The sequence below is a fragment of the Aotus nancymaae genome, unplaced genomic scaffold (genome assembly GCF_030222135.1).
Source record: "Aotus nancymaae isolate 86718 unplaced genomic scaffold, 86718_ANA_hifiasm-v0.15.2.pri h1tg000059l, whole genome shotgun sequence".
Lineage (NCBI taxonomy): Eukaryota > Metazoa > Chordata > Mammalia > Primates > Aotidae > Aotus > Aotus nancymaae.
Window position 1 is genome coordinate 20,717,509 of NW_026988473.1, and position 20,512 is coordinate 20,738,020.

General features: G+C 35.2%; 1 protein-coding gene across 18 annotated transcripts in view; it reads left to right on the top strand.

Annotated features, from left to right (window-relative positions):
- The window catches only part of LRRC4C (leucine rich repeat containing 4C), a 1,360,095-nt gene that overhangs the window by 499,430 nt on the left and 840,153 nt on the right, over window positions 1-20,512 (top strand). For all 18 annotated transcript variants that reach the window (XM_064365013.1, XM_012452372.3, XM_021665523.2 and 15 more), the window contains one exon: window positions 16,957-17,041. The gene's annotated coding sequence lies outside the window, so the exon portion shown is untranslated. The remainder of the gene's footprint in view (window positions 1-16,956; window positions 17,042-20,512) is intronic.

A 20,512-nucleotide genomic window follows, 5' to 3' on the forward strand; every position in this document is an offset into this window, starting at 1 on the left:
AAGTGAGGAAATGAAAAACCTTGATAATAAATTGTAAAATTATAATTGAAAATTTATTGGCTCTGGAATCTGCAGATTGAATAATTTTTTTATAACTCCCTCACTGTATTTCCATAGAGTTTATATTTTCTAAATAGGGTCCCTCTCAGGAGAGCTTTTTTCATGAACTGTGTTATAAAAGTATCATAGTGTCTCAAATGTAAAACCAAAAGCATTATATGTTAAGGAAGAAACATCTTAGAGCAATCTTATTTTCTAAGGACCTCCTTATTGGTATCTTTGTGTGCTCGTTAGTGCTGCTACATGCAGAGCTCCATGTTTATCCTGCATTTAAGGAGCCAATTTTACAACCATACGGGGGACACATAGGTTTCAAAGATCTAGACAAAAGTATATGGAGTGTGTGTGTGTGTGTGTGTGTGTGTTTGGGGGTAGACAGAGGTGTGTACAAGGGACAGGGGAGTTATTCAATTATACCTTAAATAACTCATATATGATCATACCTTTAAAAATTTTTAATTTAGCGGTTTTTTTTAGAATCACTACATTTTAATGATTATTCTTTAATAGGGGATTTCTGTATGGTAAGACTTGGTACATATGAATATGATATGGTCCAAATGCTCCAGAGATTTAAAATGCAAATTAAAATATTTAAGTGCCAACATATAATTTTTCTACAACTCTAGACAACAAAATTGATATATGCACAATTTATGTGTGCAATACAATGTGTGCAAAGTCACACCATTTACCTACTTTCCACAGACTGCCTTGATGTTTAAGTTGGCACTGTCTTTGTGCATCAGGATTTTTTTTTTAAATTTTCTCTCTTATTTCCCCCAACTTGCCAGATTAAACTAATAAGCACAATAGCAGGTAGTTCACATTACACAATGTGTGTTTCGGTGTTAAACTCAATGTCTCATTCTAGACAACATGTCTCTAAGTAGTATCCATTTCTTTATTTGGAAAAGGTTTTGGAAAACAAGCCTTTCTTCGTTTGTAACTTTTTATTTGAGAATTTAGCAGAAATAACATAAAACAATTCCCCATCAAAATTTCCAAAAAATCAATGCAGTTTACCTTCCTGTCTTTGCCTTTTGATTTTATTATATATTACAATGGTCTTATTTCTATGCAGAATGGTGCTGCATTATTTCCATTACTTTTTCTATGTTGCAGCTAATATTTCACCTTATGGGAAGGATATTGGATAGTAGGAACTTATCTGGGCTCATCCTGTACTGATCCATGTATTTATTCGTCAAAAATATCACAAAGCCTTTAAAAAGAATGGAGTAGATATATGTAGATATATGTGTATAGACATAGAAAGATACTCAAGATTCATATTTAGTAAAAAAAAAAAAAAAAAAAAGCAAGTTGCCAAATTATGTATACCAGGATCAAATGTGTTTTATTAAAAAATACAAAACAAAATGATTCCATATGTGTAAATGTGTCTAGAGAAAAAGTCTGGAAGGGTGTATCTCAAAATATTAACATCAGTTACCACTGGGAAATAAACTTACTTGGGTATAGGGAACAATTAAGACAGGATTAAGTATTATTTGTTGTTTATACATTTTTGTATTGCTCAATTTTTCTCCGCTATGATATCACTATAGTAATTAGAAATGAATAATTTATAGCATATTTATTATTATAAGATTCCATGTATACACAAAGGCCAAAGAGACATTTTTGAACTTGGTGATATTATAATCTAAGTAGCGGAGCAGACAAGTGAAAATAATAATTATAATACAAAGAAAAATATGTCATCATTTCTATAAGACAGGTGCACATATATTTGAAAATTTGGGGAAAATTACATTTTATTGTGAATATGAAGAAAATAATAATAGATAAGTGGCATCTAGGTGGGACAGTAAGGGTTTTCTAATAGCAGAGATCATTGTTTACCTTGGAGGAATGTCCATCATTTTTCCTTCAAGTTGCCAGTTTCTAGAACATAGTAGGTGCTCAGTACAATGGGTTGTAGAAAAAAGAAAAGAAGAAAACATAATGGAATGGTCTTCTGTCTATTGAAGTCTAGAGTTGGGAAGAATGTAGGGATTGCCTCCTTTCATGTGTCAGTGCTCTTAGGATTCTGAGGAGGGATGGATGGGATCTTGGACACCTCACTATAGTTCCACTCAGAGTAGTTTTCACTTCACTACCTCTATTACTGGCAAGTTACAGATCTGATGCAAGCTTTATCATTTTAGCTGTGAAAAAAAAATAAGAGATATGAAAAATTTCCCCTTATCATAGAAATAATTAGTAAAACCACAAACTGTATGTTCTTAGGAGTTCAAAGTTCATAGTAGCATTTCTTCAATGAATGTGAGTCCAGGTAAAACAGCTAGTTGTCCAAATATATGAGGCTTGAAATATTTTGAATATGAGGTATATTGAGAGAGACTAAACAACTCAGATTATATAGAACATGTGACTTATACTGGGGAATCATAAGAGAAAATCCAGGCTCTCCTTTGAGTCATTTAAGAAGAGCAGTGACAAGTGTTCCCATCAAGAGGCTTCACTGGGGATGAGTGACTTCTACTTTTCACCAAATGAAGGAAGAGATATCAGTTCTAACTTCTTATTTGAAAAAAAACAAAAAAGAAAAAAATAAGGACAAAATTACTCAACACAGTGGTGGCCAAGACACTGAATATTAAATTGAGAAGCAATGGGAGACAATTATGGAGGGAAACAAATGAAGACTCTACTACTGTCCCAGCTTATTGAGAGTTTCCAGGCCCTAGTCTGAGGAGAGGGGACACATTCAATGAGCTGGGAGTACAGGGAGGCCACGGAGGCTATAGTTTGCAGGAGAAGGATATCAGAGAGGAGAGAGCTGTGGAGAGAGACTAGTGAGGGGAGGTGGGGATTGAGAGAGAGTGAGAGAGAATGAGAGAAGAGCCCTCCAGAGATCTGCATATGTTCCTCTTCAGCTGTTCTGGTGATCTGTGAGAAAGCCTAAAAAGATGAGGATGGCTTGAGGAGAAAAACACCCTAAGAATAGAGAGGATAGTGCCCTACACTCACTCCTTGGTTAGGGAGAATTCCTATTCCCACCAGCCAGAGTAGAAAATCTCATAATTCACTAGGCAACAGATAGCTTCAATGGAGACAAAATTAGTCCTGAAATAGGCACATCTCTGTTACCAACAAAGCTTAAAAGCAAGATCTGAAAGGATCAAATTCTTTTCAGTTAACTTTGCTGCATCCCAGAACAACAACAGCAAAAACCTAAAATTTGTTACCAAGTATCTCTCACTTCTCAATTTTTATCATGAAGATGTTTTGCAAATTTGTGCATCATTTTACAATTGGGAATCAAATATTTTTCTAAACAAAATTAATTAGAAACCAAAACCTTTAAACATAAAAATAGTCATACATAATTAGTATGTAATAACTCAGAACGTCTCTAATATTCTAAACATTACACTATTAGCCTGTATTTGCAAAAGTTATTCAATGAAATTAGTTGATAAGGAACTTTCTCTGATTAAAAAAATAATGTACGACTTATGCCTTAACTTTGTTTCTACCCAAAAGTCATTCAGGAGAAGTTGTTTAGTTTCCATGTAATTGTGTGGTTTTAGGAGATCTTTTTGGTATTGATTTCTATTTTTATTCCACTGTGGTCTGATGATATGGTTTGTATGATTTTAATTTTTTTGAATTTATTGAGACTTGCTTTATGTTTGAGCATGTGGTCAATCTTGCAGTATATTCTGTGTGCAGATTAGAAGAATGTATGTTATGTGGTTGATAGGTACAGTGCTCTGTTAAATGTCTATTAGTTTCAACTGGTCAAGTGTCAAATTTAAGCCCAAAATTTCTTTCTTACTTATGCCTCAATGGCATCATTAACCATCAGAGAAATGCAAATCAAAACCACAGTAAGAGACCATCTTATACCAGTCAGATGACTATTACTAAAAAGCCAAAATGCTTTTATTTTGGTTGGCAAGTCTGGCAAGGCTGTGGAGAAATGGGAATGTTTATACACTGACAGTGTTAATGTAAATTAGTTCAGTCACTGTGAAAAAGAGTTTGGAGATTTCTCAAATAACTTAAAACAGAACTACCATTTGACCCGGCAATCCCATTACTTGGTATATATCCAAAGAATATGAATTGTTCTACAAAAACATACATGCACTCATATGTTTATAACAGCACTATTTACTATAGCAGTCATGGAATCAACCTAGGTGCCCATCAGTGGTGGATTGGATAAAGAAAATATGGTACATATATACCATGTAATATTATGCAGTCATAAAAAAGAATGAAATGATGTCCTTTGCAGCCACATGAATGCAGCTGGAGGCCATTATTCCAAGCAAATTAACACAGGAGCAGAAAACCAAATACTACATCTTCTCACTTCTAAGTGGCAGCTAGAAGTGAGAAGTACTAGCATTGAGTACTCATGGACATAAAGATGCTGACAATAAACACTGAGGACTGCTAGAGGGAGGAGGGAAAGAGATGAACAAGGGTTGAAAAACTACTCTTGAGTACTATGCTCACTACTTGGGCAACAGGATCATTTGTATCCCAAACCTCAGCACTACGCAATACACAAAATGTAACAAACCTGTACATGTACCCCCTGAATCTAAAATAAAAGTTGAAATTACTCTTTTAAACCTAAGACTAAAAAAAATTGTGGGTTGAATTTTTGGAACTCATATTCATATGTATGGATTATTGAATCTTTCGGAACCACACAAAGTTTCCGGAACCCTACCCTGAGATTTACTCGGAGGCTAGGATAATGTGGTTTTGCCTGTTTGATAGCTGTCCATTAAGGACAGCTTCCTGCCAGGAATATACAGGAACAACAAACTCCTTTCCCCATGGATGGTGAATTGCCTAATCACATAAATTGCTCCTCCGTTTTCAGTGATGTTGAAATGCTGGGTTACACTGCTCATTCTACTTAACAGCAAATATTTATCTTGACAAGACTTGTCAGAGAATTTTCATTCACCTTCATGTGACTGGTACCCATTTCATGAGTTTTAAAATTGAAATTGTAAGGACTTCAATGGATACTACATATTAAGGGGTAGGATTGTGTTCAACTGTTCATTATTTTTAGGAATATAGACTGTGTGTTTAAATGTTATGATGCTTTAATTCCTATGGTAAGTTAGTATAAATTGATAAAAAAAAAAAAAAAAAAAAAAAAAAAAAGAAAACATGCTTCATTAGCTGATTCGTTAGGGTTTGGCCAGGAGAGAAGAAAAACTGTAAAGTTGAAAACCACTTAGGAGATCATGAATATTACAGTAGAAAAAAAATGAGCAGAAATGCAGAATTCAACTTGCATAGTGGCATGAGAATATGCAAGCTGGAATGAATAGGAAAGATGTACAAGTCCATATTTTTATAATTTGTTATCTCTTGTTATTGGCAAAGCATTAGCCAAATGTCAAGTGTTGTTGAATGTTAATATGTGCCAAGATTACCAGGAATTGGAAAACTGTTTTGACTTATACTCTAAGACCATGCAAAATTGCCTTTCCTGGAGCATTATTTCAGGGTAATAATGATCAAACCTACCAGGCATTTGCAGAATCATTTTGAGAACTGGGAGCTTACTGCTTTCTAATCCTCCCTCTGCATTGCAAAGTTTTCCAGATGTGCAGAAAGACATCCACTTCAAGAATCCATGCCACTTCATCAGTAGAGAGCTTTGGGAGACAGAGGTCCTAGCTAAATTGCCCAGAGTAGACTTGTTAAGAAAATTAGCAAACTTCACATTATTTCAGCTGTGATTTTCCTAATGCCAGAGGCATCTTTTTTTACATCCTTTCCAGTGAAGCTGCAAAAATATATCTGTGTTTGCAAGTCTTGCAAATTTATAATTTTATGTATTTGAGGTGAACCGCTTCACTGGGGAGGTCAGAAAAATTATTCTTGAAAATATAAATCTTGCAATTGATAGATAAAGATAAGATACCTTTTTCCTCAAGATATATGGTATAAATCTATTGCTAAGTCATCTGTGAATGTTTTTAGTTTGTTTTTTTTAAATGCAAATATTAGTGATGAAATCTTAAACTCTTTATTGGTTATCAATACAATATCACTTTTATTTATTGATGAAATTGTCTTCTGACAATTTGTTGGTTTCGAAAATCATTTTCTGCTATTTATCTAAGGAGAGTTAACATTTCTGGAGTAGCTAATAGGTGTTCAATGCAATGATGAGCATTTACTTTCAGTATTTAGGACAACCTTAAAATAATCCTATTCTGATTAAGGAGACTAAAGGTTGATGAAGTGAAGTAGTTTGACTAATGAGAAATATGCCAGAACCTGGATTAAAATCAAGTCAGTATTTTACTGGAAGTAGAAATGGGGAAGAGGGAGAGCTAAATGGGTCAGGGCCTTCTGCCTAATCACTGAACATCTGACCTTTCAGGTCAGGTTTTCATGGGTTTTAATGATCTGTGTTATGGTTACTCCTACTTGGAACTGAATGTATTCCACATAAGAATGAAGAGACTAACGTGTGCAAGCATTTCAAAGACTCTCCCGACAGGGAGATAGCCTTGGAGACAACTGCCTTCATCATTTTTACCCCTTCCCCTTCATTGAAACCAATTTCAAATAGTATAACACAGCTTGGCCGGGCGCGGTGGCTCAAGCCTGTAATCCCAGCACTTTGGGAGGCCGAGGCGGGTGGATCACGAGGTCAAGAGATCGAGACCATCCTGGTCAACATTGTGAAACCCCGTCTCTACTAATACAAAAAAATTAGCTGGGCATGGTGGCGCGTGCCTGTAATCCCAGCTACTCAGGAGGCTGAGGCAGGAGAATTGCCTGAACCCAGGAGGCGGAGGTTGCGGTGAGCCGAGATCGCGCCATTGCACTCCAGCCTGGGTAACAAGAGTGAAACTCCGTCTCAAAAAAAAAAAAACAAAAAAAAAAAAAACAAAACAAAAAAAAAAACCACAGCTTATAGTAGAATCTCTGTGATGGCTTTAATATTCTATCTAAATGAACTGAATAAAACCTCTCTTGGGGCAAACCAGGAGGTTCTGTTTAAATGATCCCTTACTCTGCTCTAAAGTGTAATAGTACTACAAGGAATCCAACCATAGCCAACAAGTGAGTTCTCAGAATTGCATTTGCTTTGGCAGGTAGATGGTTTTGCTTTGTGCTGGAATGGAAGGTAATGGAGAATAGTGGTTTAAAATAAGGGTTTTGAAGTAAAGCAGCTGAGAATTGTAGCACAGTACAATCATTTGTGTGATCATGAGCCAGTTACTTAAACTCAAGTATCAATTTGCTCCTCTACACTAAGGTGGGAGGGGAAATAACCTGTCTGCATAGATGCTGTGAGAACATAACATTATAAGTGTTTAAATCTTATAGCACTATACACTGGGGTCTGTTGTGGGGAAATAGGAGAGGGACAGCGGGGGGTGGGGAGTTGGGGAGATATAGCATGGGGACAAATGCCACATATAGATGAAGGGGAGGAAGGTAGCAAATCACACTGCCACGTATGCACCTATACAACAATCTTGCATGTTCTTCACATGTACCCCAAAACCTAAAATGAAATTTAAAAAAATAAATAAATAAATAAATCACCTAACACAGTACCTACCCTTTAGTTATTTGGACTTTTTTATGCACCACAAGTAACCTAAGTCTTCACACATATCACCCCTCAGAGAACAACTCCATGATATAAATGTGATTTCATCATTACCCTGCATTTAAGAAAACTGAGGTTCATGAAAAGTATTCCTGTAGTCATACATTTGGGCCAAGATAGAAGAGTAGGTTTATGTCTGCTTTCAACACCTGAGTTCCTAAATATACTACTATTTATTTCACATGATCCTGTGTCACTATGAAATAAGTAGTTGGGTAATTACTTGTATAGAAAGTTAGTAATAGGGGTTATGGAGAGTTAAATTACTTAGCTCTGTTCATATGGTTGGTATGTGTTAAGAGTTAGGATTAGAACTCAGGTCTATCTAATGCTATCTTTTGTTTATTACTAGTATCTCCTTTTTCTTTATTTCTTGGAATGCTCCATCTGAATGGGCTACCTCAGGGATCTTTCTACAGTGCAGATCTCATACTGCCTCTGCCAAGCATTAATTCCTTCAGTGATCCCACATTATATCCAGGATAAAGACAAACAACTTTGCAGAACTCACCTTGCTCTTCCCAATCTGAATCCCACTTCCTTCTCTGGTATGCTGTGTGTCAACACATTTAGCTATATACTCCAACCGTAATGCACTACTTGTAGTGTCCCCACACTTGCCAGGTTGTCCTATATTTGTCTACATTAGTTCATGCCTGGAATACACTTGCCCACTTTACCCAATGTGTGACTTCTTATTCATTTGCGAAAATTGCAGCACTTTCTGAAGTTCTGGTCCACAAGTAAAAACTAACACTCCCATGACCACAGCAATGGAAGTATGCCATTTGTCCTCTTGCTGGGATTATAATTGACTGATAGACCTAGAAGCTACTCTCAGGATCCACAGGGCTTTTGCTGCTGGATTTTGTTTCCCATGAGCTGCTTCCAGCCAATGACTGCTAGTAGCTCAGTCCCATTCTTAAAAAACACAGGACTCATCTGATGTGCAACTTCAGCTCAAGGATATCCTGTTGGCTAGCTAAACCTTTCTTGGAACTGTGCTGCAGGACCAGAGCCTCTCCATCCAAACTTTGCCCCTTCCATTCTCTTTCACACATGTGAGACTTTCACTGTAGTCTTAAATCTTTCCCTTATTCACCTGCTCACTCCCCCTTCATCCACCACAATAATTTCTGCCAATAAATGTATTATATATCTAACCCTGTCTCAGTGCCTGCTTCTTGATGGACGTGAACTAAGATAACCATGCCAATGCCTTCTCTATCCTATATACATACTATAACAAAATAATTGCATTCATTTTCTTTTTATCCCCTTCTCTAAATTAAATTATAAACCCTATCAACTCAGGAAAAAGTATTGTCTGTCTTCATTTGTTTTTAGCACTTAGAATACTTCTTGATCCTTAGTAAGTATCTAATAAATGTTTATATAAATAAGTGCTCAAAGTATGATTTTATCTAAATGAGTTTGCTTAGGTTAAAACAAGTAAAACCACATTTACTTTTCAGGTAGCACTGCCAATCAATGTGAAGATAGCTGGAAGTTAGCTTGTGTTACTAATGCAAAGATTGTATTTCAAAGTATTACCATTTAGCTTCCCCATGCCCAAAATATTTTCTTGAGTTCAAGTGAGTTTTCATGCTTATGATCTTAATTTAACTAAACATGAAATCTTGAAATCTCACTGAATATCTCTCATCACTAAATGAAACAGCCTTGATTAATCACATTGAGCATTTCAAAATAATCTGTCAGTTAACCTATATTTAACATAAAATCTATATGAGAGCATTTATTTGTAGGAAAGCATATTCTTAGACAGCTATAAAATCAGACACCAGTTCTTAATATTTCAAGTGAGGAGTGGGATATAGAATGCTTCTATTTATTACTGGCAAAGCCATTACAAACCTGTTTTAATCTACATAGTAATAAAAATTATCATGACTAGCATTATTTTCTCTTGATCATTTCAGATCTTATATTTTTATTGCAGCAAAAAATAATTAAGTATCTCATTTCTAATTGAATTTTCTCTTCAAACTTACACTGGTTTAACAATCTAATTTTCAAATGCCATTTCACTGCTTGACTCCAGCCAGTTCTGTTTTTTTATCTCACTCCATTTTTCGTATTTAAGATCTCTGTTGGAATTTTTACATATATGTTCTTCTGAATGTATTATGTGATTGTTCTTGTGCCACCAGAACCAGTATCTAACAAAAACAACAAAAAAAGATTTTGTAACTAATTCTCTGTCAAGCTCTCCTTCTCTGTCTTCTTAGAATTATAATGGTCAATATTTTCAGTCTAATAATCAAGATAATACTAATACACATCATTTACTAAGAATCTATTTTGTGTGTAATAAATTATGTGTTAAAATCCATGATCCCCATTCCCCAGATAAGATGCTAAGAATTAAATAATAAAATAATAAGGTGATTGCATAACTAGTAACTGGATCTGAATCCAGATTTACGTGATTTTGGGCTCTCTAATCTTATTTCAGTTGCCTAGAGTTTTGACTAAAGTTTGAGCATCAGAGAAGTCTGTTTAATATGAAAAGCACAGAATGTTCTTATAAGAACATTGTAGTTATTCTGAAGGCAATAGGGAGCTACTCAGTTTTTAAGGTAGATGGAATAATGTAGTTTGATACTTGTTCGAAAAATGTGTCAAAACTAGAATGTGCAGATAATGTAAAGAATAATGGATAAAACTAGGAGGGGGAGATCTGAAGTAAGTTACTGACAAAGTCCAACGAGAAAGTGGTTAGGATCTTATTTAAGAATATAAGCAAGAAAATGGAGAGGAAGAGCCGAGTGAAGAAATATCTCTAAATTCAGTGGTTCAGCAATGTGGGCATTTGGTCAAATTTCTTAGCTATCATACATTGTTTCCTACTTGGTAAAATGAAGATGGTACAATATTCTTCAAAATGTTACCATGAACTTTAAATAATAATATACTATTCCAGACTTGTTTGGTACATACTACGTGTCTATAGGCTTTTTCATGAGCACTTTATTCTAAGAATTAAATTCTCACAGCAAGCCCATTAGTTAGGTACTATCACTATCACAGTTTCATGGATGAGGAAACCGAAGCACAAAGAGGTGAAGTATAAAGGGATGACATTGTGACAGCATGAGATTAAAATAATTGCAGATATTATATGTCTGGCATATAGAAGGTGCTTTGTAAATGACTGTAATTAGCCAAGTAGACGAATGTCCTTGAGAGACAGAACCAAATCGGACTCAAGTTTGTTACATGGTAATCTAGCACTTGTTTAGGTGAACTGAACTCTGATTGGACCTTCATGGACAGAGTGCAGGTGCTGTCCTTGGTGCTGGGAATACAGGAACGAAATAAATCCCTGTCATCACAATGATTTCTGTCTGCTAAAACAAATGATTTGATGACAGATAATTGAATGAAGGAAGCTGAGTTGGACTATTTCCAAATTATTTTCTGCAACACACTGTATTCTGGAAACATTTGCCTGGGGGAGATACCGCAGGGACAAGGCTCAGCAACCATCTTCACTTTGCTGCATTTTCAGTGAGTACAAAGGAAACAAACTGGCTTCAAATCCCTTCTTAAGCGCTTTTTTCACAGAGTTCACTTTAAACTCTGGACTGTTACAGGTTCAAAGCTAGATAAAAAGTGTCTAGTTTCTGTTGAAACCCCAGGTCCCAAAAGAGTGCCTAAAACAGTGTGGGCAGTTAACTATTTTGTCTTGAATGAATAGATGAGTGAATGAATTCGGGTAATTTTCATTTTTTAAGCCATTCATCCTTTACAGTAAGTTGATTTCTGAGGAAAATATGAATATTGAAGGATTCATTACTAACTGGTATATGTACTAGGATTGATAGTTATGCAAAGAACATATAATGATTTAAAAGTGGCTCTTAAGAGTCATTTATAACAAACATTGAAAAGATAGTTTTAGCCATTTTACCTGAGCACGAAAACCAGAACATCTCTTTGAATTTCAGAAGTGTCATTGTGCCACCTATTTTTTAAATTAAATCTCATTCAAAATTCATATCATAAACAACTTTTTGAATACACTAATGCTCAATATAAAAGCATCATTTAGACTTACCCCATAGTAAACAAATTATGAGAAAATTATTCCATGTTCTTCCATCTAGTTTTTGTACATGGACATATGTATCATCACAGAGTAATTGTTATTTTAGAATTTCCTTTTTTTCATTCACTATTATAAACATTTCTATAACATTATATAATTATATAAATACCATTTTAATATCTGGATAATATTTTTCTATTTGTCCCAGTCCTGTGTGGCCACTCACCCACTCACCTGCAATAGAAATGTAGAATGTTATCAGTTCCAGGTGGTGTCTAAAAGCAGACATTTGCAAGATAGAACCATTACATTGTAGCATTCTCTAGTTTGAGAAGAGCTTGTAATTCATGCAATTAAATAATTCCCTTCATTTGAGGATAAAGACACAGACACCAAGGGAGTTGTGGGAACTTGAGTAGTGTTCTGAGAAGAATGGTAGAGTGTCAGATGAAAGTTTTTCAGCTTTAATCTGGACCAATCACTTCACTCCCTTGTGCCTTAGTGTGGTCAAGTCTCATTCAGCTATATCATACTTTTAGAAATGTTGTGTTTATCTATTTAAGAAGAGGCAGTAGGTGGTTAAAACTAATGAATGACATTTTCAAATGAATTTATACAACACAGAATCAAAATAAGTTATATAATGTGTTTACCATAATATTGGACACATACTATGTGTTGAACACATACACTTACTGCCATTGTTATTGTTATTATTGTTGTTTTTGTTGCTTGTACAATGTCTCTACTTGGTGTAGGATAGGCATGTTTTAGAGCTGTTCCTCAGTGTATTATCAAGTACAGTGAATTATCCATAGGATTTCCTCCCCCTTTGCTTGGATCTTTTCTCTGTGACAGTACAGAATCATTGTAGTGCACTCATCCAAACGGAGAAAGGTCAGAGGGAGATTACATTTTTTTTTCTTTTTTCCTGCCAGAATGGCTGTTTATCAGGAGGAAAGGAACTGTCAGAACTGGAGGAAGACATGTGCCTACTCATTCATCTTTGCCCCTTTCTGCCAATGCAGGATAACTACTGAAAGAACGTTATCAAGTGATTGCTTTTTAAATCACTTCAAACAGTGATGCTTCCAATTAGATTGATATTTGTCATAACTATTTTACTGGCTCTTAGTAATCGCAGAGTGAATTATTGCTATTACTCTCCAACATTACAATGAATCAGTTCACAGAAGCAATGACAAAGAAGAGCAGGCTGGGTGCAGTGGCTCACACTTGTAATTCCAGCACTTTCAGGGACAATGGCAGGAGGATCACTTGAACACAGAGTTCAAAACAAGCCTGGAAACATGGAGACCCTGTCTCCACAAACAAACAAACAAAAAAAGCTAGGCATGGTGGCGTGTGCCTCTGTCCCAGCTACTCGGCAGGCTAAGGTAGGAGAATTGCTTGAACACAGGAGTTCGAGGCTGCAGTGAGCCATGATCATGCCACTTCACTCCAGCCAGGGAGACTCAGTCTCATAAAAGACAAAAACAACCACCCTATACACACACACACAGACACACACACACACACACACACAGACACACACACAAACACACAGTTAATTATTGGAGAGACTGAGTACTTTACAACTAAAGAGTTCTGCAGTAAAGTGTTGGTGTCCTAAAGAGGAGTACCCTAGTATTAGTTACTCTGTTTTTTTTTAATTTCAACTTTTATTATTTTAGACATGGAGGTGCATGTGCATATTTATTACATGGGAATCTTGTGTGAGCCTGAGGTTTGGGGTATGGATCCCATCACCCAGGTAATTAGCATAGGACCTGATAGGTAGTTTTTCAACCATCTCTCACCCTCCCTCCCCACTCTAGTAGTTGGCAGCATCTGTTGTTCAAATATTTTTGTCTCTGTGTGCTCAATGTTTAGCTCACACTTATAAGTGAGAACATGCGTTTTTCTGTTCCTGTGTTAATTCTCTTAGGATTATGGCCTCAAACTGCATCCATGCTGCTGCAAAGGACATTATTTCATTATTTTTTATGGTTGCATAGTATTCCACATTTATATGTACCACATTTTATTTATCTAGTCTACCACTAGATATTTATGTGCTACATTTTCTTTATCCAGTCTGCCATTGATTGGCCCCTGGGTTGATTCCATTTCTTTGCTATTGTTAATAGCACAGCAATGAACATAAACCCACTAACAATTTTAGACAGTTACTTTGTTTTTAATTCATCGTTAGTCTTCCAGATGCTCCCCAGACTTTCTCAGTTAAGAGTGATTGCCTTCTTGGAACTCTGCTGTATTAACTCCAGATTATATAATTCTAATTTCAAATTAGAATTTGTTTTTGTGTTACAAAGCTGCCTAGGTTGGCATCGCAGTTTCATCATTACTGGCTTTGTGTCCTTATGTAAATCATTTAATCTTTCTCTGCCTGTTACTCTATTTTTTTAATGGACATGATTATAATTGCAACTACAAAGCATTGAGAATAAAATAGGAGCTCCAGTGGCACAATCGGTTAGCGCGCGGTACTTATACGGCAGTACGTGCAGAGAATAAAATAATATATGATATTAGTAATTAGTGTAGTGTCTGAGGTATAGTAAGTTCTTGAAAGTGTTAGATACTATTGTTGCCATTATTAATTTTATTAGTAATATGTGACATATTTCCCAGGATCTGTAAATCAGGCAAATATAAATTACCTATTTTTAGATGTTAATAATACTTATTACGGTGAAAAATGACCTAGTTTACAAATCAAAAGACACAACTTTAATACGGGGTCCGCCATAAAGTAATTATAATATCTGGATATCACTGCAGCTCATCTGCATGGCAATACACATTTTTTCTCAGAACTGAGGTAAGTTTCAAACTGTGTTATACATACAATTTGGCATGTTTTATTTAGTAGCTTTCAGTACTCTGGTCACACTTTTACTGATAGTCCAATTTTATTTACTCAGCTCCCTTTTAAGAGTGATTGAGAATATGTTATTATTCTAGTTTATAGCTGAGGACCTGAGACTCAGAATGAAGTTACATCACTAAACACAGTGAAGCAGGAATTAGAACCTAGATTTTCTTAAATCAAAATAATAAACTCATTTATGTTGTGACTCTCTAAGTTATCTGAAAGAGTAAACCACCCTGTATACTTTTCTGCTCCAATAGAATGACTTCTCTTGGGAATACATTCTAAAAATATGTGTCGGTAGGCAATTTCATTCTCTTAAGAACATCATATGGTGTACTTATGCAAACCTTTATTGTATACCCTACTATACACCTAGGCTATGTGGTAAAGCTCATTGCTCCTAGGCTACAAACCTGTGCAGCATGTTACTGTACTGAAATATATAGGAAGTTGTAACACAATACTAAGTATTTATATATCTAAAAATACCTAAACATAGAAAGTGTACAGTGAAAATGTGATATTATAGTCTTATAAGACCACTGTCATGTAAGTGATCTGTTGTTGACTGAAACATCATGTGCAGTGTATGACTATATTAAGCAGACATGGCTCTATTTGGTCAGGACAGACACAGATGAAAACAATAATAAAGGCACAAGATTTTCCTCTGCATCTTAATTAAGGAAGCTGTAAAGGGACTGAATTTTGAACCCAATAATGTTGGTAAATTATTTAGTAATCTACTTAGAATAACTTCACTTCTTTTATCAATAAAATATTTAAGCCCCTACTACATACCTGTTTTGAATGTATTTTGTTATTCAGGGAACCAAGGAGTACAGCAGTGGAATTAAAAAAAAAAAAAAAAAGGAAATCCCCACGCTTATGGGGTTTCCTGGCCTACTGGAAGGAAAATAACAATTTTAAAAAGTCTGTTTGTCAAAGATGTTGTATGCTAGACGGTAATAAGTGCTTTGAACCAAAATTAAGGAGGGAAAGAATAGAGTCAAGGTGTAAGTCACGTTAGTCTTTTTGAATAAGAAAATGGTGGCCTGTTGATCTGACCTGAGAAAAAATGGCAGGAAGAGAAAAATCGATGGTGGCAGGGAGCTCAGTTTGGGATATTCTAAATTTAAATAGTTTATTACAACTCTAAATGTATATATCAAGTAAAGAGTTGTCTAGGCTAAAATATAAATTTGTCAATTCCAGGTGTATAAATGGTATTTAAAGTCATAAACCTGCATTAGACCTTGATGGGAGTTAGTCTAATAGGAAATAGGAGATGGTCAACAGATAAGCCATTATTATTACAAAAAATTAGAAGGAAACTTCAGAGGAGACTAAGAAAGTTTGACCCATCGTGGGAGGAAGACTAGAGAGAATGGTGCTTTGGAAGCCAACTGAAAAAAAAAGTGTCTTAGTTGGAAATAAATATTAAATTATTATAGTGTAAACTATAGCAGTGCTAACTAAATCTAATTTACTCCAGGATAGGGTAAGGAGCAATTGAAAGTAATGTTTGAATGTCTATTATTTGAGTAAGGCAGGTGGTGATTAAAGAAAGTAAACACATGAGTGCACACACATGCACATGCAGATAAAACATTTTCCCTGCCTTAGAGAGCAAAGGCAGGGAGATAGAATTAGGAACACTGGTTATAAATCTCATAATATATGACAAACAAAGGTCTGTGGGATTACAGATGAGGTAGAGATTAATTTGGATTGGCAGCTTCAGGGGGGAAAAGGTCATATTTGAGCTGGGTATTAAAGAAGACTATGAGTTTGTAGATGAGAAATAGGAGTAGACAAAAGAATAATGACATTTAAAGTGGATAAGATAGAATGGAAAATGATATGCAGGCATGAAAAGTCAAAGTATATTTAAATGGGGAATAAATTCATTTCACAAAAATAGACCGGGCAAAGGAAGCAGGGATAAATAGCACCAGATATACCTTTTTTCCTTTGTTAAAAACCTTGCTCAACAATCCAGTAGAAAGACAAATTGATAAAGTGATATTTTTCTCAGAACCAAATATTGGGATTATCATCATTTTGCAAAAAGCCTTTTATATTCTGTGAAAAGTCTCAAGCATGACATAATATAAAATGAATATACACTTGGATAAACATAGTGTGAAGAAATATAAATTATTCCCCATAGGTTATTCCATTAGGTCAGTTTTAATTTCAAATAACTTTGCCTGGGCTATTTTCTAACTTCCTTAAACGTAATGCTATGTTTTAATTTTATCTCTTTTCTAGAAATGGTTCTCTTTATTGTGAGGCTGCAAGGTCACCCAATGAGAGAAGGGCCAAATAAGCTGGAACATCATCTAATACACTGAATGTACGTGAGTACAACATTAACAGCTTTAAACAAACGTAGAAAGAAATGTTGTTTCCTGTGTGACTTATACTGCCTTGGAATAGTCCATATTTGTGAATTAATGTGGTCAATTGCTGGATACATGGCATAAGCCAAGCTCTCCCTGGTGAGCGTGGGGTTGCTGCACACACACGTGTCAGGGCTCCATTTCTCCTCTAAATTACAGTTTTGCCTGGAGTCAGTTTGTCTTTTGTAGCTGCTCTGCTTCTAGTAAAACACTGAAAGCCTGCTTTCCAAGTGCAGTTGCATGTATTTTCACTTATCCCACTTTCTGACTCCTACTGAACTCAAAATTTACCCTTCCTTTATCTTTCTCTATCGCCCTGGTCCATCAGACACTACACTTAGCTTTATTTGCCACTCAGAATCCAAAGTCAGTCACTGGATTCTCTCCAACCCTCTAGTTCTCAATGAAATCTATCTCCTGACATATTTTTCTTGCCAGCTGATCAGTTAATATTTATTTGTATAATTGATTATTGGATGTACCTTTCACTAGATCAAGTGTTCCATGCAGGTAAGAATCATGTCCGCTTAGTCATGCCTCTTAAATATTCAACAGGACTATGCTGTCTGACCCCATCTAGTTGTGAGTAGGATGTGACCACTTAAAATGCTCCAGCTCTTTGCACATTTTTAAAAATCTCTATTCTCCTTGGGCTCAAACCTTGCCCTGACTTCCTTAGTTTCAAATGAATTAGCCTTCTGGTTTATAAAATGATGAGGCCATTTGATGTGCACATCACTGAATGTTTCTTCTTTAGACCTTAAAATACCTCTTTATCTTTACCTATATTCCATTTATTTTTCAAAATAATCCCTCATATTAAATTTTAATTACAACACTTTCATTACTTTACCAATTTTACTGAATCGGTTATTCACATCTAAATTTGCGTTTCTCCATTTCCCTGGTTCCTTCCATGCAGACTAAAACCAAACATGTTTCTCTAATCCTGGAAACATATAAACAAATAAAATCCAAACAAAACTGTTCCCCCTCGTTTCACCCTTTTCCTGTGTTTTTTCCCAAATTAGCCTCTCTACCCATTCAAACTTCTTGAAACAACTGTCAATATTCTTTGCCAATACATGGTAAATATAGGAGAAGGGACTGTTTTTGTTTCATTGTGCAGTGTATTTCCAGTACCTAACATAGTATCTAAAATGGTAGGAGCCCAATAACTAAACAAATAAATTTTAGCTCCCATCTCACTTATCTCACTTCCTGAGTGTTTAACACTCACTCTATCTGCATGTTAAAATTTTGTTCCAAGGACTGCTTAAATTACTGTCACAAAGATAACCAACCATAACTCTCTCCTCTCTTACTCAGTTTATAGCAATGCTTCAAATTCTTTTTTATATCCCATATCATAATATATCCTAATTATTTTAACCATGTATATGTCTCATCACTTCTTCAGAGTCACACCCCCTTGAGGTCAGGACAATTAACATGGTTACTTCTTTTGCTTCCCTAACTCTTCACTAATAACTTATTATTCAATTTTTTACTAGTGACTTTAATTAATAGACAAGTACTGAACATTAATAGAGCTAATTAATAGATTTGAGTACTCTGATATTACTGGGACAACTTTAGTACTACCTTTGATAAAATGTTTTGTTCCTGAAATAAAAACGTAAAAAATGGAATAGAATATCCTGTTATAAACCATTTCAAAATCACTGGAGGAATAAACCAATAACTTTATACCAAATGAATCATGACATTTATATATAGGCTTCATAATTATATATAATCAGTTTTAAAAAAATAATTAGAAGTATCTATGCATATGTATGCTACACCCCACACACACACACACACACACATGCACGCACACACACACACACCTTTACTCTTGGCTACTTTAGTGTATTATGTGCCTGCAGTATATATCAATTGGGGCTGTATGATAAACATATTTATGCATGTGACCTTAGACATATACCACACAAATAAGCCAAGTAAAATATAACCCCATATAAGCTAACATTCTCGCAAAGGAGACAACACAAAATCTGAGTTAAATTGTAAGACTCTACACATTATACATTCATAAGCAATAAGAACACATGTATGCACACATCTAAAAAAATTGGTTGTAACTACTGGATCGATGAATAGTTATTGATTAAATTATTTCTAAGAAAATAAAATCCTTTTCTACTGTCTTTGAATTCCTAATAAATGCACACAATAGAAGGTAGAAAACCCTAAGCAACTGTTTTAGGAGTTTGAACAGAGATTTAATAATTGTTCCACATTTTCCTTCCCTCTATCTTCATGTTCTGCAAACCCGAAATAGGTTCTCATTTATTTGCTGTTTGATTCTTTTCTTCTGCTAACTCATATGGATCAGCAGATTGAGTTGAGTGTATTTTCCCCAAGTCAATAATCTAAAACTTCTTTGGGACACAGTTTCTTGTAGTTACCTATAGCTACATTTACTAAAACCCACGGATTAAAGTTTTCCTACCATGCACCTTGCTCAGGCATTTGGGAGATCTTAGGGTCTGTGGAAAGTGATCAGGAAACTCCAAACTGATTGGTGGCTTGAGGGACAAATAATTTATTGTTTCATCAACTTTTCTGTTTTTCTATTAGTCATGACTTCATATAAACATAAATAATTTAAGAAATGTTTGGGGGATTTTATTTATTTTGTCTCCCAGTAAAAAGTTTTGAATGTAATGCATTTTCAGACTTAAAAATATAACTTCTACTGCTTGTATGATTTTCATTCATATGGATCACTCTTTATTATAGGGGCATTTGTAAAATCAAAATAATTAACAAAGTAGTAATATTTTAAAAAGCTAGACACAGTAATAATTCAGGATGAGCCATCAAGGCTTATAGAGAATCACTTTAACATGGGAGGTCTCTCAGTCTCTAACTTGGTAAGTTGAATGATTTTGTGGTTTATGATCTTTGCTTTCTCTGTAAATATTTGGCATATACATTGGGTTAAGCCTTAAAACCATGTCTGCATGTGATATATCAGAGACACTAATTCAGAAGGACCTCAAATTCTATTATATTCATTGTATTTAGTTGTTCAGCTAGCTCTCTTTTGTTCGCCTCTTTTTTTTCATTTTAAAACCGTGAAACTAAAGCTTTATTAAGCTCTTACTATGTACAAGCATTATCTCATTTTATCTTCACAACAATCCCTCAAGTAGGTATTACTGTCTCCAGTTTACACATAAGAATTCGCTGTACTGATCCTTCCTTTTGAGATTCTTTTTTTAAACTTTAAGTTCTGGGGTACATGTGCAGAAGTTGCAGGATTGTTACATGCCATCATGGTTGCTGCCTCCATCCCCCCGTCACCTACATCAGGCATTTCTCCCAATGTTATCCCTCCCCACCCCCTGCTATCCCTCCCCTAGCCCCATACTCCCCAACAGACCTCAGTGTGT